The sequence below is a fragment of the Salmo salar genome, chromosome ssa02 (assembly GCF_905237065.1).
Source record: "Salmo salar chromosome ssa02, Ssal_v3.1, whole genome shotgun sequence".
Classification (NCBI taxonomy): Eukaryota; Metazoa; Chordata; class Actinopteri; order Salmoniformes; family Salmonidae; genus Salmo; species Salmo salar.
Window position 1 is genome coordinate 11,853,843 of NC_059443.1, and position 25,235 is coordinate 11,879,077.

General features: G+C 45.2%; 1 pseudogene; it reads left to right on the forward strand.

Moving 5' to 3' along the window:
- Positions 1-417: 417 nt before the first annotated feature.
- LOC106606099 (solute carrier family 45 member 4-like) lies at positions 418-24,070 on the forward strand (annotated as a pseudogene).
- The last annotated feature ends 1,165 nt before the right edge of the window (positions 24,071-25,235 follow it).

The window sequence follows — 25,235 nt, forward strand, 5'->3', positions numbered from 1 at the left end:
CTGCCCCAGGGCAGTGAAGGGGATATTTATTGCCCTGTGTAGGGTGCCTTGTTTCGGCTGGGACATTAAACCGGTGTCCTGACTCTCTGTGGTCATAAAAAATCCCATGGCACTTATTGTAAGAGTAAGGGTGTTAAGCCTAGTGGTTAGAGCGTTGGACCAGTAACCGAAAGGTTGCAAGTTCAAATCCCCGAGCTGACAAGGTAAAACAAATCTGTTGTTCTGCCCCTGAACAAGGCAGTTAACCCACTGTTCCTAGGCCGTCATTAAAAATAAGAATTTGTTCTTAACTGACTTGCCTAGTTAAATAAAGGTAAAATATATATATCTTTTTTTAAATAACTAAATTCCCAACCTGGTCCCATTCCATCATGGCCACCTAATCACCCCCCTCATTCCTAATTGGCACAATATCACTCACCTCTCCACCTGATTGTGGTGAGCGTTCTGGCACAAAAATGGTCGCCATGTATCACCCAGGTGGGTGCTGCACATTGGTGGTGGATGAGATGAATTTGCCCTTTACTATGTAAAGCGCTTTGAGTAACCGTAGAAACGCGCTATATAAATCCACTCAATTATTATTGTTTGTTACAATTATCACAGGACAACAAATGCTTCTGAATGGTGTGTACATTTGTTGAATAACATCCAAGCTTGCCTCCCATTGGATAGAATTAGAGCAATTGGTCATCGATTTTAGTGATGTCAAGTACTGCTTTTTTTTACGGTGGCAATTAATGAGATTGGGTAATGCATTTTGTCATTGGACTGGGCATCAGCGTGTCGAAACAACTAGCAAGCTCAGGCTACTCGGGCACACCGACGACTAAGGAACGTGAATACTTCTTTACATTGGAGAAAGGGATCAGGTATATTCGATTTGTGTATTTTTATCCCAAGTTAGCTGGTTATCTACGGGTTATATTCAGCATAGCTAGCTAAAATACCGTAGCTACCTAGCTAGCTTCTAAGCTAACATTAACTAGCTAGTTAGCTACCGTCTGATCATGTGAACACACCTGTCCGTTGTATCATTAGCGCTCGTGACAGCTTGTACAATCTACTACACACCAACGTTAATAGCAGAGATGGTCTATATTGTAGCGGGCTTTGACGTTAGATATAGGGATAGTGATACCAATATACCGGTAACTCATGCCAGAACAGTTTGATAGCATAGTTAGCTAACGTTACAGACTGAGGAAGTTAGCTAGCTCTTTAGCTTGCAAACTTGGCTCGCTTCTGTAACGTTCGCTAATTTAGCAAGTTATTGATGATAAATACTTATTTCTTACTTCTGAGATAAAAGAACCAGCCAGTCAGCATCTTGACCAGTCCTGTCTAAAACGTATCCCAACCATAGAGGTGTAGAACAACGGTCCCAACCTATAGTGTGCAACTGCAGCCCGCATTAAGGGGGCGTTCCTGCATATGGGCATTAATGCATCTGTAGGAACGCCCCCTCAAGCATCCCATTGGTTCCTTCAAGAACCCCCCAAAAGGTAAATTAAAGTATTATATGTTTTTCGTCTCCTGTGTACCCGGCAGGTGTTCTGCGACACCAGTAGGCAGTGTCCTTCACTCCTGCCTGCCCTCATCATTGTTAACAGAACTGCCGGAAAACAATGCCTGACAGGCGGGGGCGAAGGACAGTCTACTGGTCACCCCCCACTAGTGTGGGAGGCTGGGGCACCACGGGTGCTAGTTAGCACATGGTGTCGCCCCGCCTCCTGTGTACTCCGAGAAAACCGTGCTCAACAGGCGGGGGATAAGGACACTGTCTACCGATTGCCCTCGCCTCCTGCATGCTCTGTACCGGAGAGAACCGTGTGCACGGGAGGCAAGGGGCGAAGGACACTGTCTACCATTGTCGCCACCACCTATCGCTAGCTAGTGTGCTAGCTAGCACAGAGTGTCCTTCGCTCCTGCCTGCCGAACACCTGCCGTCGTTAACAGAACTGTAGGAAAACAGTTACTGGTGTGTAAATCAAAGTTTAATTGTCACGTGCGCCGATTGTTGCCCCCGCCCCTTCTTCTGTGGGGTTTATTGGCAGTTGGCATCCAACATTATGGTGCATTATTGCCACCTACTGTACTGGAGCGCCCCTACCCCCCACCTATGTACCGGAGGCAGTGTCAGAGTATGGGAGTGGAGTGTGCCCAATTTGCGGAGCAAGATTCCCAAAGGCTGCTCCAGTAGTGCTCCATGAGCTCAGGACATGCCCGGCCCAGCATACATTTGTTGTCTGCTTGTCTGCTGCTATAGCCTCTTGCTTTAGCTACTGTCATGGAGTTTGCAAAATATTGTCAGAATTTTTTTTATAAAACACACAGGTGCAAAATCAAGGTGACTTACAAAGATGTAATGTCCACAACTAAATAATCATTGTGGAATCTGAATAGACACGTCCCGAAACCAAGATGGTGTACTTACTATGTGCACATGCTAAAAGGAAGGAAGAGGTGGGTAGTTAATTAAGTGTGTCATTGGAGCAAAGTATTTATAAACAAAAAAAGTTTCCTTAATTTTTGTTCTATTATCTATACAATGGGCCATCATTGATTTTTGTCCCAATAGGCCTGGCATATTCCAACTTTTTTTCAAGGAGCTTTTAGTTTTAATTGGGTTATTGTGCCTAAAAACCTTTAAGCATACCTGCATCTGTGCCTAGCCTGGCAAGAGTGGCCAAAAGGGTGTTTAGCATCCCCAGTGACTCTGCAGGCGCGCTGCAGGCCTGCTCTCAAGGCACCATCACGTAAGCCTGAAGCCACAGACTCACTTTTAAAAATGAATTCAAAGGCACTGAGCCTAATAAGGAACTGTTTACTTCATTTGTATTTAATTCTAAGCAAGTCACAGCCTACACTACTGTTCAAAAGTTTGGGGTCACTTAGAAATGTCCTTGTTTTTGAAAGAAAGGCATTTTTTTGGTCCATTTAAAATAACATCAAATTGATCAGAAATACAGTGTAGACATTGTTATTGTTGTAAATGACTATTGTAGCTGGAAACAGCAGATATTTTTTATATATATGGAATATCTACATAGGCGTACAGAGGCCTGTTATGTGCTAGTTAGAGGCCATCAGACTGTTAAACAGACATCACTAACATAGAGGCTGCTGCCAACATACAGACTCAAATCTTTAGCCACTTTAATAAATGGATTTAATAAAGGTATCAGTAGTCACTTTAAATAACGCCACTTTAATAATGTTTACATATCCTACATTACTCATCTCAGATGTATATGCTGTATTCTATACCATCTACTGCATCTATACCATCTACGGCCATTGCTCATACATATTTATACGTACATATTCTTATTCATCCCTATTACATTTGTGTGTGTATAAGGTAGTCGTTGTGAATTTGTTAGATTACTTGTTAGATATTACTGCACTGTCGGAATTAGAAGCATGAGCATTTCGCTACACTCACATTAACATCTGCTAACCATGTGTATGTGACCAATAACATTTTATTTTATCACCAACCATCACTCCTGTGTTCCAATGGCACGTTGTTAGCTAATCCAAGTTTATCATTTTAAAAGGCTAATTGATCATTAGAAAACCCTTTTGCAATTATGTTAGCACAGCTGAAACCTGTTGTTCTGATTTAAAGAAGCAATAAAACTGTCCTTCTTTAGACCAGTTGAGTATTTGGAGCATCAGCATGTGTGGGTTCGATTACAGGCTCAAAATGGCCAGACACAAATAACTTTCTTTTGAAACTCGTCAGTCTATTCTTGTTCTGAGAAATGAAGGATATTCCATGCGAGAAATTGCCAAGAAACTGAAGATCTCGTACAACGCTGTGTACTACTCCCTTCACAGAACAGCGCAAACAGCGCAGTGCTTAGGGTCGTTGTCCTGTTGGAAGGTGAACCTTCGCCCCCAGTCTGAGGTCCTGAGTGCTCTGGAGTAGGTTTTCATCAAGGATCTCTCTGTACTTTGCTCCGTTCATCTTTGCCTCGATCCTGACTAGTCTCCCAGTCCCTGCAGCTGAAAAACATCTCCACAGCATGCTGCTACCACCATGCCTCACCGTAGGGATGGTGCCAGGTTTCCTCCAGACGTGACGCTTGGCATTCAGGCCAAAGAGTTCCATCTTGCTTTCATCAGACCAGAGAATCTTGTTTCTCATGGTCTGAGAGTCCTTTAGGTGCCTTTTTTTACAGAGGCGTGGCTTCAGTCTGGCCACTCTACAATAAAGGCCTGATTGGTGGAGTGCTGCAGAGAAGGCGAAAACCTTCCAGAAGGACAACCATCTCCACAGAGGAACTCTGGAGTTCTGTCAGTGACCATCGGGTTTTTGGTCACCTCCCTGACCAAGGCCCTTTTCCCCCGATTGCTCGATTTGACCGGGCGGTCAGCTCTAGGAAGAGTCTTGGTGGTTCCATACTTCTTCCATTTAAGAATGATGGAGGCCACTGTGTTCTTGGGGACCTTCAATGCTGCAGAAATGTTTCGACATCCTTCCCCTGATCTGTACCTCGACACAGTCCTGTCTCGGAGCGCTATGGACAATTCCTTCAACCCCATAGCATGGTTTTTGCTCTGACATGCACTGTCAACTGTGGAACCTTATATAGACAGGTGTGTGCCTTTCCAAATCATGTCCAATCAATTGAATTTACCAGAGGTGGACTCCCAAGTTGTAGAAACATATCAAGGATGATCAATGGAAATAGGATGCACCTGAGCTCAATTTCAGTCTCCTAGCAAAGGGTCTGAATACTTATGAATGCTTAAGGTATTTCTGATTTTAATACATTTGCAAACATTTATTCTAAAAACCTCTTTGCTTTGTTTTTATGGAGTATTGTGTGTAGATTGAGTATTTTTTATAAAACTAACAAAATGTGGAAAACATTCCGGCTGCACTGTATATGCTGTTTAATATGACATGTAGCCTATTTGAAATGATGAGCGCTTGTTACATTCACCGTTTCATGTTTATTATAATAATTTTCGTATCATATAGTTTTTTTCTCCTGTGAGAAAGGAATGGATTTTAGCAGAGCGGTTAGAAAGGATGAGAGATGAGCAGGATTTCCCACCACTCAACTATTCTTCCCATGAGAATTCGCTAACTAGACTGGGTGGAGCGTTGAGGGGTGGGTTCTTCAAGGTCATTTTCCATATGAGGATGTTTAGAAGACCCAGTTGAAGAAGTTTGACACAAGGGGATAATTATTGTTGTGGTACATTTAGCCAGAACAGGTTTACTATAAAACCTTATTGGAAATCTACTATAAAACCTTACTGACAAAGAAATGATCAGTCTATAATTTTAATGGTAGGTTTATTTGAACAGTGAGAGACAAAATAACAACAAAAAAATCCAGAAAAACGCATGTCAAAAATGTTATAAATTGATGCATTTTAATGAGGGGAAATAAGTATTTGACCCCCTCTCAATCAGAAAGATTTCTTGCTCCCAGGTGTCTTTTATACAGGTAACAAGCTGAGATTAGGAGCGCACACTTAGAGGAAGTGCTCCTAATCTCAGCTTGTTACTTGTATAAAAGACACCTGTCCACAGAATCAATCAATCAATCAGATTCCAAACTCTCCACCATGACCAAGACCAAAGAGCTCTCCAAGGATGTCAGGGACAAGATTGTAGACCTACACAAGGCTGGAATGGGCTATAAGACCATCACCAAGCAGCTTGGTGAGAAGGTGACAACAGTTGGTGCGATTATTCGCAAATGGAAGAAACACAAAAGAACTGTCAATCTCCCTCGGCCTGGGGCTCCATGCAAGATCTCACCTCGTGGAGTTGCAATGATCATGAGAACGGTGAGGAATCAGCCCAGAACTACACGGGAGGATGTTGTCAATGATCTCAAGGCAGCTGGGACCATAGTCACCAAGAAAACAATTGGTAACGCATTACGCCGTGAAGGACTGAAATCCTGCAGCGCCCGCAAGGTCCCCCTGCTCAAGAAAGCACATATACATGCCCGTCTGAAGTTTGCCAATGAACATCTGAATGATTCAGAGGACAACTGGGTGAAAGTGTTGTGGTCAGATGAGACCAAAATGGAGCTCTTTGGCATCAACTCAATTCGCCGTGTTTGGAGGAGGAGGAATGCTGTCTATGACCCCAAGAACACCATCCCCACCGTCAAACATGGAGGTGGAAACATTATGCTTTGGGGGTGTTTTTCTGCTAAGGGGACAGGACAACTTCACCGCATCAAAGGGACGATGGACGGAGCCATGTACCGTCAAATCTTGGATGAGAACCTCCTTCCCTCAGCCAGGGCATTTAAAATGGGTTGTGGATGGGTATTCCAGCATGACAATGACCCAAAACACACGGCCAAGGCAACAAAGGAGTGGCTCAAGAAGAAGCACATTAAGGTCCTGGAGTGGCCTAGCCAGTCTCCAGACACCTTAATCCCATAGAAAATCTGTGGAGGGAGTTGAAGGTTGGAGTTGCCAATCGTCAGCCTCGAAACCTTAATGACTTGGAGAAGATCTGCAAAGAGGAGTGGGCCAAAATCCCTCCTGAGATGTGTGCAAACCTGGTGGCCAACTACAAGAAACGTCTGACCTCTGATTGCCAACAAGGGTTTTGCCACCAAGTACTAAGTCATGTTTTGCAGAGGGGTCAAATACTTATTTCCCCTCATTAAAATGCAAATCAATTTATAACATTTTTGACATGTGTTTTTCTGGATTTTTTGTTGTTGTTATTCTGTCTCTCACTGTTCAAATAAACCTACCATTAAAATTATAGACTGATAATTTATTTGTCAGTGGGCAAAATCAGCAGGGGATCAAATAATTTTTTCCCTCACTGTAATTCAATCTCTGTTAGAACAGTTTGCCACCTGTTTTGGTTGTTAATAGCTACCTCATCTACCCTCAAAGCAAGGTAAGTTACTAGGAGCACAGCAATGGCATGCATAACATCACTCATGCCTAACAACAAGGTTGTGTAATGTGTATTTCAGCCTGTTGTCCATAATGCACATCTATCTTTCTAGGCCTACACTAGTCTCTCATCTCACAGCTGCTGAAACTCCTACAGGACAGCTGGTTCACCCAAGTTCACACAGTGGCTGAGTTCTTGTGTTTTCAAGACTTGATTGTGTGGATGGAGTTTCCTTCCTCCAATCTGAGGAACTTTCTCCTGCAGCTCAATGGGTTGACTCAGTACTTTAGCCTAATTGCAGGTGTACATTTATAGTCATATGGCTGATTACAGCAGCAGCTTGGCTTATCTATTCGGCAGCATCCCAGCTGAACGTGCATCATGAAACTTTACCCAACTAGCTACTAAAGCCCTTATTGTATTTGTACTGCTGACATTTGAAATATAAAATAGGCCTAAACTGTCATAATACTAGCCTTTATCGGCCTATCCAGAGTCCGTAACATTAAGATGTTTATTGGTTATAAAGGCATTATTGACTATGGGTTAACATACTAACGCTCAGGCTGTCTGTCTGACTTTGTCTGTCTGTGTCCCCTCTACAGATGAATGAGTCACTCCATGGGGTTCTAGAGAGGAACGTTGTCCACCTCCGCCAGCCCCCGTCTCCCTCACCCTGTTCAGCCTCCCCTCTACAGACGTCATCAAATGAGCTCTATCTGAATGCCACTTTCTATGGGTTTGGATTCAGTACAGCAGCCAGCAGTGAAGAGAGCCAATCTCTTACAAAGCCGCGTTTTGTCACGGAACCTTATGAATTGCTGTCAAAAGTGCCTCGAAAGAACTAAAGAAAAGCAGGATTTTTCCTTCATGTATAGTGCTGTTGTTTTGATAGTAGTCCTCTGATTGACCATAAAGGGAAGGACAGTTGCATCAGGGCAGACAGGACCGTAAACTACATTAAGGCTTTAGGGGAGCAGTCATAACTTCTCTCTCTATACGAGCTGACGACCATGGTCCCCCAGAAGGCTGACTTGACTGTTTTGCCACGTCAGGATGTGGTGGAGATGCCAGTGAAGAAGCAGAGCGGTGAGAGGGACAAGGAGAGTCCTGATGGGTCTCTGGCTGAGGGTGCTGGGGAGGAACATATTCCCCTGCGCAAGTGGGTCATGCATGGTGCTGTCATGTTCGGACGAGAGTTCTGCTACGCCATGGAGACAGCCCTGGTCACACCTGTCTTACTGCAAATAGGTCGGTACCAATGGAGACAGCCCTGGTCACACCTGTCTTACTGCAAATAGGTCGGTACCAATGGAGACAGCCCTGGTCACACCAGTCTTACTGCAAATAGGTCGGTACCAATGGAGACAGCCCTGGTCACACCAGTCTTACTGCAAATAGGTCGGTACCAATGGAGACAGCTCTGGTCACACCAGTCTTACCGCAAATAGGTCGGTACCAATGGAGACAGCCCTGGTCACACCAGTCTTACCGCAAATAGGTTGGTACCAATGGAGACAGCCCTGCTCACACCAGTCTTACTGCAAATAGGTCGGTACCAATGGAGACAGCCCTGGTCACACCAGTCTTACTGCAAATAGGTCGGTACCAATGGAGACAGCCCTGGTCACACCAGTCTTACTGCAAATAGGTCGGTACCAATGGAGACAGCTCTGGTCACACCAGTCTTACCGCAAATAGGTCGGTACCAATGGAGACAGCCCTGGTCACACCAGTCTTACCGCAAATAGGTCGGTACCAATGGAGACAGCCCTGGTCACACCAATCTTACTGCAAATAGGTCGGTACCAATGGAGACAGCCCTGGTCACACCAGTCTTACCGCAAATAGGTCGGTACCAATGGAGACAGCCCTGGTCACACCAGTCTTACTGCAAATAGGTTGGTACCAATGGAGACAGCCCTGGTCACACCAGTCTTACTGCAAATAGGTCGGTACCAATGGAGGGTGTTGGTTGACAGAAAAAATTGTATTGGAGTTGCAACTAAGGCATTTCATATGTGTATTTTACCCTTTTGGATAATTGTTTGCCAAATGGTTACCAAAGATTGGTCCTGAGCCAGTCTCTGTTAGGTTTACTCCATCATAAGGGCTGGGAGTGATGTGGGGTTATGTTAACTGTCTGTACACTGTGCACAGGCAGCATAACAGACCAGGCCGTTACTAGGTTACTAGGTTTGCCACCAATGCAGAATGGAACAATGTCTTCTACAGAGTTTGGTAGGTATGGCAAGAATGTGTGAGTCTGCACGTTTCAGTCAACCTGTTTTCCCGCCGGGAACAATTTTGTCATAAATGGATTTGCCGAACTCTCCATCTCTGTGATGTAACTCCTATGTACAGTTTAGGGTACATGGACAGTAGGTCTCTAGGTCTCTTTATCTACACAGCATGGAACAGCTGCACATTTCTTTCAATGTATGATGAACATTGTAGGCAGACATTGTCACACAGCAAAGGGTTAGCTACAACTGAACTAGTATTGGATAACACAGGCTTATCTTAATCCGCTCCTTCAGGACTGTCATAACAGAAGCAAACGTGCGAGTGCACATAATAATATTTTGAAGTAGTGGTGAAGTAAAAGTTTGTTTTTGTAACCCTTTAAACTTCTGGTTGAAAATGGCAGATTTGGGCACTAATAAGCGCCTACAATTGGAAGGCAGTGGCTGTACAGTAACATGTTATACATGATGTCAGAGCTCTGGCTCTGTATTGGTTTTGACCCAACAGCCGTTCTGAACTTGAGCACCCATCCCTACTGCTAATTGGTCAACTTTTGCAAATTCTTTGTCATCTGTTTGAGGGATATGCTGTAAATTAAGATGACTCGATGTATTCTGAAAGATGAGACGTTGAGGATTATACTAAATACCGCTTTGATGATCCAAGCAAGCCAAACATCCGTGAGTCCAAATGTGCACTTCACGTCTCCAAATCATAAAACTCAAGTCATATACAGTATCAACGTTTATGATCACTGTTTGATGTACAGTTACAAGATGACATGTGGTCATACCCTGTGTTGTTCTGAACAGAAGGAGTCTGTTTGATGTACAGTTACAAGATGACATGTGGTCATACCCTGTGTTGTTCTGAACAGAAGGAGTCTGTTTGATGTACAGTTACAAGATGACATGTGGTCATACCCTGTGTTGTTCTGAACAGAAGGAGTCTGTTTGATGTACAGTTACAAGATGACATGTGGTCATACCCTGTGTTGTTCTGAACAGAAGGAGTCTGTTTGATGTACAGTTACAAGATGACATGTGGTCATACCCTGTGTTGTTCTGAACAGAAGGAGTCTGTTTGATGTACAGTTACAAGATGACATGTGGTCATACCCTGTGTTGTTCTGAACAGAAGGAGCCTGTTTGTTTATTGTGCGGAACAAGCACCTGAATGCACTTATGACTTCTTTCTACACACCTAAATGACTATATGTTCCTCTGTATTGCCTTGTGAAAGCCTAACGCTGTACGATCCTGTTTGATAACTTAGTTAGTCATGTTGGCAATAGAACAAGCTTTAAAATCATGCCCACCTGACCCAGATTGCCATTTCTAATGGACCCTTTTTTGGATTGTGGAAATAACAACAGTAATTGTGTGATGCCAGATTGTGTTCCAAACTAAACAAATACCAGTGTGCTTGCTCTAGTTCCTCAACGGCACAGCTAGGAGAGTTCAAGACCCTTCTTTGAGTCATAAAAGTGCATTGAAATGTCTTAGGAATTGTGCACACTTTGGAGAGGTGTATGTCCACTTGGAGACACCAGTTAGACCCTTGTCATTTTTGTGTCTTATGTTGCACCTACCCCACAATTTCCAGGAATATTATTATGTTACTGAATGTATCCAGAGTATATTCAGATTTCGTTATCAACAACTGATGAAAAAGTAGAGTAAATATAAAATCAACAGTGTAATGGTTGGGTTCAGTCTTGTGCCAGGTGAACTGTTGTGTACTCACCTTTTGGGCTACTCATTTTCCCATGATCTACAAACTCTTCCCTTTCAATTGCTACAATGGTTATGCATTTGCTTTTCATATTTTTTCTGTAAGAAACATTTCAATTTAGCCCTATCCATATAGGCCAATTCCCATGAGTGTAAAGGGTTAAGTCTTGGTGACATTTCCCACTATTGCCTTGAGTATAACTTAGTCCCAGTCATTCATTACGGCCCCTAATGTATAGCCTAACTACTTTTCCTTGGTATTTCTGAGAAGGACGATCTGACTTGATGCCAGCTTCTCATATCTTGTTGATTTTCTGAGAGGGTTATAAAAGTCTGTCCAGAAGCCAGTGACAGTTCAACAACCATTTTACTGCTCAGACTGAGCAACAGACTAGGTCACATTCAGTGCATTCCACTCCATAAACCAACAGGCTACGCATTTAACCCTTTCTGAACAAATTCTAACGTGCACTACCTAGCATTTGAAAGAGGATAGAAAGCTTCCATTTATTGTGTTTCCAGTTTCACTGTCTGTTCTGTTGTTGCCATAGCTGCGTGAGGCCTATATCATTGTAGCCTTCCTACAGAGGGAAGTATCACAGAGATGAAGATTGTCAGTTTGTTTCCATAGTTCTTGCAACAAGTTGTGTCTTGCGTGAGGGCTCTTATCTAGGTTAATGAACAACCGGCTTGTAGAAACACGTCCACTTGTTTTCCTTCTAGTGACAATCTGTAACACATATTCTAGTGGGAGATGTACAGTGATTGTTGTTTAATGTGTAGGCCTGCTGAAGTAGAGCATCAGCTGCATAGCTTTCATTAGAAAGCTCAGTGAAACAGCCTAGTTCCAAGCCAAGGTCTACAGTACATCAGACTGGAGTGTGATACATTGAGATGGTTCCAGCTACCCACAAACCTCCTTTCACCTCACCTCACACGGCCTCACCAAACCTGCTAGTGACTATGGAAGGACTAGAATGTGATTCAGCATTGTTGATTAAAAGCTTTGATGGCTGTGGTTCTGTAAAGAATGCCCTTTAGGCTGCGGGCAAAAGATTTTGTAATAGTTGAACTTTTGACAAACTAATATTTGATGAATGCTAATAGGATTTCATCCGTGATCAGTCTCTCTGTGGCCAAAGCCTTAAGCATATTGACTGAAGGTGTTTTTTGTCTCTGTGTGTTTTTTTGTTTTTTTCAGGACTTCCAGAGCAGTACTACAGCCTGACGTGGTTTCTGAGCCCCATCCTGGGCCTGATCCTCACCCCTCTCATTGGCTCAGCCAGCGACCGCTGCACCCTGAAATGGGGCCGCAGGAGACCCTTCATCCTGGCACTCTGTGTGGGGGTGTTACTGGGAGTTTCTCTCTTCCTCAATGGGTCCCTCCTAGGTGAGCCTAGTATACATTGGTACTTAGTTTTGAGGGAGGTACTGACTGAGTTCCAAATGGAACCCTATTCCTTATGTAGTTCACTACTTTAGACCAGAGCCATAGAGCCCTGTGGGCTGTGGTCAAAAGTAGTGCACTATAAAGGGAATGTGGGACGTAGGCACTATTTAATCATCATATATTGGAAATGTGAAACTCCCTTAGATGCTCATGTTTTTATTTTTTTATTTTCTGTATTGTAAAATGATGATTCTTTAATGACAGTGCTATGCTATATAAATACATTATTATTATTATTATTCCTTCTTCTTATTCTGTGTGCTGTAGGATTAGCCCTCGGGGACGTTCCCAGCAGTCAGCCCATTGGGATAGTGCTGACGGTGCTGGGTGTGGTTCTACTGGACTTCAGTGCAGACGCCTCAGATGGGCCTATCAGAGCCTACCTGTTGGATGTAGCCGACACAGAGGAACAGGACATGGCCCTCAACATACATGCCTTCTCTGCAGGTACACTATGCTGCCCTAGTTGTATTGGCTCCTTCTCAATAGTCTGTCCTTGATTCCTTGTGTCCTCTCCTCCCCACCTCCTCAAACAGTCAGAGGGAAGCAGGAAGAGGATTTAAGAACCCTACAAGCACATTTCATCTCCTCATATCATGTTCTCTTTCTGCACTTTCATCTGCCGTTTTGAGGAGGAGGAGGCAGGGAGAGGACGGGAGGAGAGGACACTAAGACACTAGAATCACTATGTAACTGGGGGGGTGAATGCCAAATCCACTCTATAACAGTTATTATTGCTCAATGTTAGGTTAAGAGAGCTATCAGTCATGTCTTGAGTCAGTTTTAAATTGATTTCATGTTGTTGAAGCCGGTGTATATGATTGGTGGAGCGACATGTTTGGAATGTGAGGTCACATGGCGCCCCCTCTAAACAAATACAATCTTTACTTTTATTGGTCACGGTTGCTCCCATGATGATTCCCTGAGGGGAATAAACAAAAACATGAGGAAAGTCATTTATCATCGGTATTTCGAGCACCGAACAACTCATAAAGTGGCTAGCTCTAACATTGTTTTGACATTGTGTTTTTGGCAGGGCTGGGAGGAGCGGTTGGCTACGTGCTGGGTGGCCTGGACTGGACCAGCACCATCCTGGGCATGGCCTTCAAGTCCCAGGAGCAGATCCTGTTTGTGTTTGCTGCCGTCATCTTCACCATATCTGTGACTCTATACATGTTCAGTATCAAGGAGGAGAGTTTTGAGGCTCGTGGTGACACTCCGAGAGAGGGAGACTCCGACAGCCTGTCCTCCTCAGGGAAACTGAAGGAGGGCTTGGCGGGGCCTCGTAGTATACCTCAGCTGGACGTTATAGGAGAGGAGGACGCCCAGTCAGAGAGAGAGCTCTTCATCAACGTGGACAGGGTGAGGAGTAAGAGCGACTCGGTGCTGGCCATGCCTGACGCCACCATCGAGCTGGACTCAGACCTGGACCAGGACGGTCATTTCCTGGCCGACATTGAGCCCTCCATCTTTCAGGACTACCCCCAAGATTTCTACCCTTGCACCCCTCAGAGACACTACAGTGGATGGGGCATCCAGGACCAGGAAGGCCCCCATCCCGGGGCTCAGGCAGACAGCCAGCTGCCCCTCTTCCACCAGGACCCCTCCCCCTACTACAGCAGGGAGCACATGTTGCTCAACAACCAGACCAACCAGGGAGCCAAGGGCCTCAACGGGGCCACGGCCGTCCCCTCCAACCACACAGCCCGCGGGGCCAACAGCCAGGGCCGTATGCCAGGCCTGAGGCCGTCCAGCACCACCGCCGGGGCACGCCGCTTCCCCCACACCTTCTACCGCCAGCCGTCATTTACATTCTCTTACTATGGCCGCGTGGGTTCAGCACGATACCGCCACCGCAGAAACACCATGGGCAATCCGGCCTGCGCCAACCTCCGCATCAAGACCTCGCAGAGCATGAACGACATCTACGAGCACATGCAGCGGCGGCAGCAGAGGAGGGAGCTCCAGCAGAGCAGCACCACGCTGTCCAGCGGTGACTCTGAGAGTGACGACGGGGACGAGGGGGGCACCACGGTCAAGCTGCTGTGGCTGTCCATGCTGAAGATGCCCCCCCAGCTGCTGAGGCTCTGCGTCTGTCATCTCCTCACCTGGTTCTCCATCATCGCTGAGGCCGTCTTCTACACAGACTTCATGGGACAGGTCATTTATGCTGGAGACCCCACAGTAAGAACCGGTCCAGTCCTCCATTGTAATTCATTGTTTATTGTAGTTCATTATAGTTTGTAGTTTATTTCAGTTAGAGAATGAGCAAACTCTTCTTTTATTTGTCCATCTTTCGTTAATAATCTACTGTTCCTGTTTTCCTTTCTTCTCTTACTACTCTTCTTTGATATTCTCTGTTTCTCCTCTGCAGGACAGGGAACCCTCTGAGAATCACTAGGTCTCTGTTTCTCCTCTGTAGGACAGGGAACCCTCTGAGAATCACTAGGTCTCTGTTTCTCCTCTGCAGGACAGGGAACTCTCTGAGAATCACTAGGTCTCTGTTTCTCCTCTGCAGGACAGGGACCCTCTGAGAATCACTAGGTCTCTGTTTCTCCTCTGTAGGACAGGGAGCCCTCTGAGAATCACTAGGTCTCTGTTTCTCCTCTGTAGGACAGGGAACCCTCTGAGAATCACTAGGTCTCTGTTTCTCCTCTGTAGGACAGGGAACCCTCTGAGAATCACTAGGTCTCTGTTTCTCCTCTGTAGGACAGGGAACCCTCTGAGAATCACTAGGTCTCTGTTTCTCCTCTGTAGGACAGGGAACCTTCTGAGAATCACTAGGTCTCTGTTTCTCCTCTGTAGGACAGGGAACCCTCTGAGAATCACTAGGTCTCTGTTTCTCCTCTGTAGGACATGGAACCCTCTGAGAATCACTAGGTCTCTGTTTCTCCTCTGTAGGACAGGGAACCTCTGAGAATCACTAGGTCTCTGTTTCTCCTCTGTAGGACAGGGAACTCTCTGAGAATCACTAGGTCTCTGTTTCTCCTCTGTAGGACAGGGAACCCTCTGAGAATCACTAGGTCTCTGTTTCTCCTCTGTAGGACAGGGAACCCTCTGAGAATCACTAGGTCTCTGTTTCTCCTCTGCAGGACAGGGAACCCTCTGAGAATCACTAGGTCTCTGTTTCTCCTCTGCAGGACAGGGAACCCTCTGAGAATCACTAGGTCTCTGTTTCTCCTCTGCAGGACAGGGAACCCTCTGAGAATCACTAGGTCTCTTTTTCTCCTCTGTAGGACGGGGAACCCTCTGAGAATCACTAGGTCTACTGACAAGGGCTCAAGTTATTTTAAATGCCAATGTAATGTTTTTAATGGGACAAAATGTTAATTCTGATAATATGCACAATTTTGTGGTGCAAATTGCTTTAGGAGTTTCTGGACTTCTATATGTTCCATTTTCTCCATCTAGGCTCCTGCTAACTCCACTGAACTGCAGAACTACCATAAAGGGGTTCAGATGGGCTGCTGGGGACTGGTTGTCTATGCTGCTACCGCTGCAGTCTGCTCAGGAAGGTCCTACTCCTTAGAGAAATACACAGTATGAACAGCAACATGTACAGTGTGGACAGCAACATGGACAGTATGGACAGTGTAGACAGCAACATGGATAGTGTGGACAGCAACATGGACAGTGTGGACAGCAACGTGAACAGCAACGTGGACAGTATGAACAGTAATGTGTGCAGTATGGACAGCAACATGGACAGCAACGTGCACAGTATGGACAGCAACGTCCACAGTATGGACAGCAACGTGAACAGCAACGTGTACAGTATGGACAGCAATGTGGACAGTAACGTGTACAGTATGGACAGTAACGTGTACAGTATGGACAGCAACGTGTACAGTATGGACAGCAACGTGGACAGCAACGTGCACAGTATGGACAGCAATGTGGACAGTAACGTGTACAGTAACGTGCACAGTATGGACAGCAACGTGCACAGTATGGACAGCAACGTGCACAGTATGGACAGCAACGTGCACAGTATGGACAGCAACGTGGACAGCAACGTGCACAGTATGGACAGCAACGTGAACAGTATGGACAGCAACGTGAACAGAATGGACAGCAACGTGGACAGTAACGTGTACAGTGTGGACAGCAACGTGTACAGTGTGGACAGTGTGGACAGCAACGTGGACAGTGTGGACAGCAACGTGGACAGTGTGGACAGCAACGTGGACAGTATGGACAGCAACGTGGACAGTATGGACAGCAACGTGTACAGCAATGTGTACAGTATGGACAGCAACGTGGACAGCAACGTGAACAGTATGGACAGCAACGTGAACAGTATGGACAGCAACGTGGACAGCAACGTGAACAGTGGACAGCAACGTGGACAGCAACGTGTACAGTATGGACAGCAACGTGGACAGCAACGTGGACAGTATGGACAGCAACGTGTACAGCAACGTGTACAGTATGGACAGCAACGTGTACAGTATGGACAGCAACGTGTACAGCAATGTGTACAGTATGGACAGCAACGTGGACAGCAACGTGAACAGTATGGACAGCAACGTGAACAGTATGGACAGCAACGTGAACAGTATGGACAGCAACGTGAACAGTATGGACAGCAACGTGAACAGTATGGACAGCAACGTGAACAGTATGGACAGCAACGTGGACAGCAACATGAACAGTGGACAGCAACGTGGACAGCAACGTGTACAGTATGGACAGCAACGTGTACAGTATGGACAGCAACGTGCACAGCAACGTGCACAGTATGGACAGCAACGTGCACAGCAATGTGCACAGTATGGACAGCAACGTGCACAGCAACGTGCACAGTATGGACAGCAACGTGCACAGCAATGTGCACAGTATGGACATCAACGTGAACAGCAACGTGCACAGTATGGACAGCAACGTGCACAGTATGGACAGCAACGTGGACAGCAACATGAACAGTGGACAGCAACGTGGACAGCAACGTGTACAGTATGGACAGCAACGTGCACAGTATGGACAGCAACGTGGACAGCAACATGAACAGTGGACAGCAACGTGGACAGCAACGTGTACAGTATGGACAGCAACGTGTACAGTATGGACAGCAACATGGACAGCAACGTGTACAGTATGGACAGCAACGTGGACAGCAACGTGAACAGTATGGACAGCAACGTGAACAGTATGGACAGCAACGTGAACAGTATGGACAGCAACGTGAACAGTATGGACAGCAACGTGAACAGTATGGACAGCAACGTGGACAGCAACATGAACAGTGGACAGCAACGTGGACAGCAACGTGTACAGTATGGACAGCAACGTGTACAGTATGGACAGCAACGTGCACAGCAACGTGCACAGTATGGACAGCAACGTGCACAGCAATGTGCACAGTATGGACATCAACGTGAACAGCAACGTGCACAGTATGGACAGCAACGTGCACAGTATGGACAGCAACGTGGACAGCAACATGAACAGTGGACAGCAACGTGTACAGTATGGACAGCAACGTGTACAGTATGGACAGCAACATGGACAGCAACGTGTACAGTATGGACAGCAACGTGCACAGCAACGTGCACAGTATGGACAGCAACGTGAACAGCAATGTGCACAGTATGGACATCAACGTGAACAGTATGGACAGCAACGTGCACAGTATGGACAGCAACGTGGACAGCAACGTGCACAGTATGGACAGCAACGTGCACAGTATGGACAGCAACGTGAATAGCAACGTGCACAGTATGGACAGCAACGTGGACAGCAACGTGCACAGTATGGACAGCAACGTGCACAGTATGGACAGCAACGTGCACAGTATGGACAGCAACGTGCACATTAACGTGCACAGTATGGACAGCATCGTGAACAGCAACGTGCACAGTATGGACAGTAACGCGTACAGTATGGACAGCAACGCGTACAGTATGGACAGCAACGTGAACAGCAACGCGTACAGTATGGACAGCAACGCGTACAGTATGGACAGCAACGTGTACAGTATGGACAGCAACGTGGACAGCAACGTGTACAGTATGGACAGCAACGTGCACAGCAACATGTACAGTATGGACAGCAACGCGGACAGTATGGACAGCAACGTGGACAGTATGGACAGCAAAATGAACAGCAACGTGTACAGTATGAACAGCAAAATGAATAGCAATGTGTACGGTATGAACAGCAATGTGTACGGTATGAACAGCAATGTGTATACCAAAGAGTGAGGACTTGACTCACACCCAGTATAGTGAGTACTAAGTACATGCTACTTAATGCAACTAATTTGTGCCAACTCAATAATGTTGCGTATGTTGTATTTGTTGACAGCTGTGCTCCAGAAGTACCTGGACAACTACGACCTGAGCATTAAGGTCATCTACATCCTGGGTACTCTGAGCTTCTCCCTAACGTCTATGTTGCCATGGTGATGATCAGCACCATGGGCATCATCTCCATGAGTATCTCCTACTGCCCCTATGCTCTGCTGGGCCAGTACCATGAGAACAAGCAGGTGAGGATCCCTATGGATCACTGTGGAACACCATAGATCCCTATACACTGAGTGTACAAAACATTAGGAACACCTTCCTCATATTGAGTTGCAGCCCCCCCCCCCTTTTGCCCTCAGAACAGCCTCAATATGTTGGGCCATGGACTTTGCAAGGTGACAAGTGTTCCACGGGGATGCTGGCACATGTTGACTCCCTATTTCCCACAGTTGTAAAATGAGCTGGATGTCCTTTGGGTGGTGGACCATTCTTGATACACACAGGAAACTGTTGAGCATGAAAAAGCCAGCAGCGTTGCAGTTCTTGACTCAAACCGGTGCGCCTGTCACCTACTACCATACCCCGTTCAAAGGCACTTAAATCTTTTGTCTTGCCCATTCACCCTCTGAATGGCACACATACACAATCCATGTCCCAATTGTCTCAAGGCTTAAAAATCCTTAGAAATAAAGGAGGACCAAGGCACTCTTAATATAATTATTTAAAATGCCATTTTGTATGGCATGTTCAATGAAAACAAAGTTTAAACTCAGTTTTGGCTGCATGGCCTTCGTCTTCAACATGTCTCCTCTTCATCTACACTGATTGAAGTGGATTTAACAGGTGACATCAATAAGGGATCATAGCTTTCACCTGGATTCACCTGGTCAGTCTGTCATGGAAAGAGCAGGTGTTCTTAATGTTTTGTACACTCAGTGTAGATTAATATAGTTCACTATAGATCTTAACAGACCTAGTTAGTAGACTCTGCCAGTACCATGAGAACAAGGATGTCGGTACACTTCCAAACTGGTCATATTGTTAATAAAAACGACTTTATATGGATATGTTGCTCATTCTAGGCCAATGTGATGATAATTGAGTTTGGAACTAGGTAATAACCTATCTTTGGACTGATGTGAGAGATTAGTAAAAAATGTTTTAAAAAATTCCCTCTGTCTTTACTGCAGTACATCCACAACAGTCCGGGGAAGTCGCGACGAGGCTTCGGCATCGACTGTGCCATACTGTCGTGCCAGGTGTACATTGCCCAGATCCTGGTGGCGTCTACGCTGAGCACGGTGGTGGACGCGGTGGGCAGCGTGCGGGTCATCCCAATGATGGCCTCTGGAGGCTCCTTCCTGGGCTTCCTCACCTCCACATTCCTGGTCATCTACCCAGACTCCTCCACTCCCACCACTACGCAGGACCAGGATGGGTATGGAGAGGAGGGGACTCCAGCCCTGGTGGCCCCAGAACCAGGCCCCAGTGGTAGTAGTATGCAGGAGCCAGTAGTCCTGCTCAAAACGTCGCTCAAGAGCAGCAGCAGCACGGCTAACTACGAGTCCACTATTTAACAAAGAAGAAGAGGGGCAAGGAGAAAATACTGGTGGCATCTCAATAGTCATGAAGTGGCTTCCTCTCTTTGTCTCCTTTCTTTAATCTGCACAGATATCTGGTGGAGAAAGACAGTGACCAAACCTTAACACTCACTAGTCACATGAGTTCCAGTGGGATGGACTGTTCCAATGAACACGTTGTGCATTTCTTGACATATGGCTGTTTTTCTTTTCCTTGTGGGGTTCAAATGTTTGTGGTTTCACCGGCTGCGTCCCAAATAGCACCCTACTCCCTTTTATAGTTCACTTCTTTTGACCTGGGTCCACAAGGCTCTGGTCAAATGTAGTGCACTAAATAGGGAATAGGGTGCCATTTGGGACTCATTCACAGTTTGAAAGGCCTGCAGGAGGCAATATCAGACTGAGTATCCACCTCATACACAGGATCCTAATGCTGGAGTCTCTTTTTTTACACATGGGATCTAATGCTGGACTCTTTTTCTTAAATGGGACTTGGACTTTTTCTTTAGATGGATGTTTAGACTGCACATGAATATTGTCACTGCATTTCTACATTCAAAACATGTTTTATTGATTTTATTTTGTGATTCTACAAAATGGTTGGAGTGACCGATCAACTTTTTTAGATCAAACTTAGTTTCCCCACAGACAGAATGCTATAGGAGTCACTATGTTACTGTGACCTCACTAAAGATGCTGCAGCCACAGAGGATCCAGTTCAGAACAATATAGGAGTCTGTCTTACTGTGACCTCACTAAAGATGCTGCAGCCATCGAAGATCCAGTTCAGAACAATATAGGAGTCTCTGTTACTGTGACCTCACTAAAGATGCTGCAGCCATTGAAGATCCAGTTCAGAACAATATAGGAGTCTCTGTTACTGTGACCTCACTAAAGATGCTGCAGCCACAGAGGATCCAGTTCAGAACAATATAGGAGTCTCTGTTACTGTGACCTCACTAAAGATGCTGCAGCCACAGAGGATCCAGTTCAGAACAATATAGGAGTCTCTGTTACTGTGACCTCACTAAAGATGCTGCAGCCACAGAGGATCCAGTTTAGAACAATATAGGAGTCTCTCTGTTACTGTGACCTCACTAAAGATGCTGCATCCACAGAGGATCCAGTTCAGAACAATATAGGAGTCTCTCTGTTACTGTGACCTCACTAAAGATGCTGCAGCCACAGAGGATCCAGTTTAGAACAATATAGGAGTCTCTCTGTTACTGTGACCTCACTAAAGATGCTGCAGCCATCGAAGATCCAGTTCAGAACAATATAGGAGTCTCTGTTACTGTGACCTCACTAAAGATGCTGCAGCCACAGAGGATCCAGTTCAGAACAATATAGGAGTCTCTGTTACTGTGACCTCACTAAAGATGCTGCAGCCACAGAGGATCCAGTTCAGAACAATATAGGAGTCTCTGTTACTGTGACCTCACTAAAGATGCTGCAGCCATCGAAGATCCAGTTCAGAACAATATAGGAGTCTCTGTTACTGTGACCTCACTAAAGATGCTGCAGCCACAGAGGATCCAGTTCAGAACAATATAGGAGTCTCTCTGTTACTGTGACCTCACTAAAGATGCTGCAGCCATCGAAGATCCAGTTCAGAACAATATAGGAGTCTCTGTTACTGTGACCTCACTAAAGATGCTGCAGCCACAGAGGATCCAGTTCAGAACAATATAGGAGTCTGTCTTACTGTTACCTCACTAAAGATGCTGCAGCCATCGAAGATCCAGTTCAGAACAATATAGGAGTCTCTGTTACTGTGACCTCACTAAAGATGCTGCAGCCATTGAAGATCCAGTTCAGAACAATATAGGAGTCTCTGTTACTGTGACCTCACTAAAGATGCTGCAGCCACAGAGGATCCAGTTCAGAACAATATAGGAGTCTCTGTTACTGTGACCTCACTAAAGATGCTGCAGCCACAGAGGATCCAGTTTAGAACAATATAGGAGTCTCTCTGTTACTGTGACCTCACTAAAGATGCTGCATCCACAGAGGATCCAGTTCAGAACAATATAGGAGTCTCTCTGTTACTGTGACCTCACTAAAGATGCTGCAGCCATCTAAGATCCAGTTCAGAACAATTATAGGAGTCTCTGTTACTGTGACCTCACTAAAGATGCTGCAGCCACAGAGGATCCAGTTTAGAACAATATAGGAGTCTCTCTGTTACTGTGACCTCACTAAAGATGCTGCAGCCATCGAAGATCCAGTTCAGAACAATATAGGAGTCTCTGTTACTGTGACCTCACTAAAGATGCTGCAGCCACAGAGGATCCAGTTCAGAACAATATAGGAGTCTGTTACTGTGACCTCACTAAAGATGCTGCAGCCATCGAAGATCCAGTTCAGAACAATATAGGAGTCTCTGTTACTGTGACCTCACTAAAGATGCTGCAGCCACAGAGGATCCAGTTCAGAACAATATAGGAGTCTCTGTTACTGTGACCTCACTAAAGATGCTGCAGCCACAGAGGATCCAGTTCAGAACAATATAGGAGTCTCTGTTACTGTGACCTCACTAAAGATGCTGCAGCCATCGAAGATCCAGTTCAGAACAATATAGGAGTCTCTGTTACTGTGACCTCACTAAAGATGCTGCAGCCACAGAGGATCCAGTTCAGAACAATATAGGAGTCTCTCTGTTACTGTGACCTCACTAAAGATGCTGCAGCCACAGAGGATCCAGTTCAGAACAATATAGGAGTCTCTGTTACTGTGACCTCACTAAAGATGCTGCAGCCATCGAAGATCCAGTTCAGAACAATATAGGAGTCTCTGTTACTGTGACCTCACTAAAGATGCTGCAGCCACAGAGGATCCAGTTCAGAACAATATAGGAGTCTCTGTTACTGTGACCTCACTAAAGATGCTGCAGCCATCGAAGATCCAGTTCAGAACAATATAGGAGTCTCTGTTACTGTGACCTCACTAAAGATGCTGCAGCCACAGAGGATCCAGTTCAGAACAATATAGGAGTCGCTATGTTACTGTGACCTCACTAAAGATGCTGCAGCCACAGAGGATCCAGTTCAGAACAATATAGGAGTCTCTGTTACTGTGACCTCACTAAAGATGCTGCAGCCACAGAGGATCCAGTTCAGAACAATATAGGAGTCTCTGTTACTGTGACCTCACTAAAGATACTGCAGCCACAGAGGATCCAGTTCAGAACAATATAGGAGTCTCTGTTACTGTGACCTCACTAAAGATGCTGCAGCCACAGAGGATCCAGTTTAGAACAATATAGGAGTCTCTGTTACTTTGACCTCACTAAAGATGCTGCAGCCACAGAGGATCCAGTTCAGGGTCAGTCAGTTACATTCCCTGTTATAAACACCCTCCACTAACTCAATTTCTTCTGTCTATTGACATGTATATCATGAAAACACTCAGGGCTATTATACAGCACAGACAATATGATGTCCAGGTTACACCAAAAGTCCAAAAAAGCATTCAGGACATTTCTTTTTGTAGCTCATATTTGCCATTTACTGGGTTGAGTGGCCTATAGCCTACTGTTTACATGACAGAGTTGGATAAACGTTATCAGCCTTAAGATAATCAAATGCTGAAGTGATGATGCTTACACTCTAACACATATCAATGTTTTTAAAAGGGAAAATGTTGTAAACATCGATTATAGTATGCTGCATGGAAGGATACTAGATTTCATACGACGACTAGTAATTAAAAATGGTCTATGACCATAAGATGCCTTTGGACCCATCCAGCATTGAAGAAACCCTACACTGTACTGTGCTACAGTAAGTAGCCCTCTGTTGTTCTGAACCATCTGTTCCACAGGGTAACGTACAAGAAAGGATATGGCTCTGTATGTTTTTACATTTAACAACTGCAAAAGCTGCACAATAAACTTTAAGAACTTTAAGACAGGACAGTGTGTGTGTCATTATCTGGCAGAACATTCATGCAAATCTGTTGAGAAATCTATATAGAGATTAATGGACAAAGTCCCAAACGGCACCCTATTCCCTATGTAGTGCGCTACTTTTGACTAGAGTCCTACAGGGCATGTACATCTAATGAGCTGTGTGGGCCTAGAAGGTATTCCCAGACCCAGAGTGTTGGGTTGAGGAGTTGTTCCACCTACGTGAGGTAGAAGGTAGCCAGGGTCGTATTCACTAGGAACCAAATGGAAGTAAAGGGGCAGAAACGGGGACGGACCTACCTGAATTTATCCAATAAACAAGTGTCCTGTTGCAAAGCGTTTTGCTACGGTGTTCTCAAATGAAGAAGATTCATCATCACAGCCAGCAGGAACATCTGGCTCTAGAAAGTGGGTACATTTTTCTTGTCAACGGCTGTAATTTGAGAGGTTTGGTTGTAATGGGGAAAATATAAATGGTTGTGAATAGTTTTAGTTTGGGAATGTGTGCAAATGAGAAATTAAATTGGTCACACTCAAGTATCAATCTTTATAATATAAATTATCTCAACATTTTGGTTTCAAAGTCGAGCAATGATTTTGTCAAAGTGGAAATGTTATATTCCCTTCTGCTGTTGAACTGTACAGATGTGTTATACCCTGTTAACAACTAACCTGCTAACCCTGTTAACAACTAACCTGCTGACCCTGTTAACAACTAACCTGCTGACCCTGTTAACAACTAACCTGCTGACCCTGTTAACAACTAACCTGCTGACCCTGATAACTAACCTGCTGACCCTGTTAACAACTAACCTGCTAACCCTGTTAACAACTAACCTGCTGACCCTGTTAACAACTAACCTGCTGACCCTGTTAACAACTAACCTGATAACCCTGTTAACAACTAACCTGATAACCCTGTTAACAACTAACCTGATAACCCTGTTAACAACTAACCTGCTGACCCTGTTAACAATTAACCTGCTGACCCTGTTAACAACTAACCTGATGACCCTGTTAACAATTAACCTGCTGACCCTGTTAACAACTAACCTGCTAACCCTGTTAACATTAACCTGCTGGACCCCGGTAACAACTAACCTGCTGACCCTGGCAGTAAATTAACCTAGCTGACCCTGTTAACAACTTAACCCAAGGACCCTGGTAAC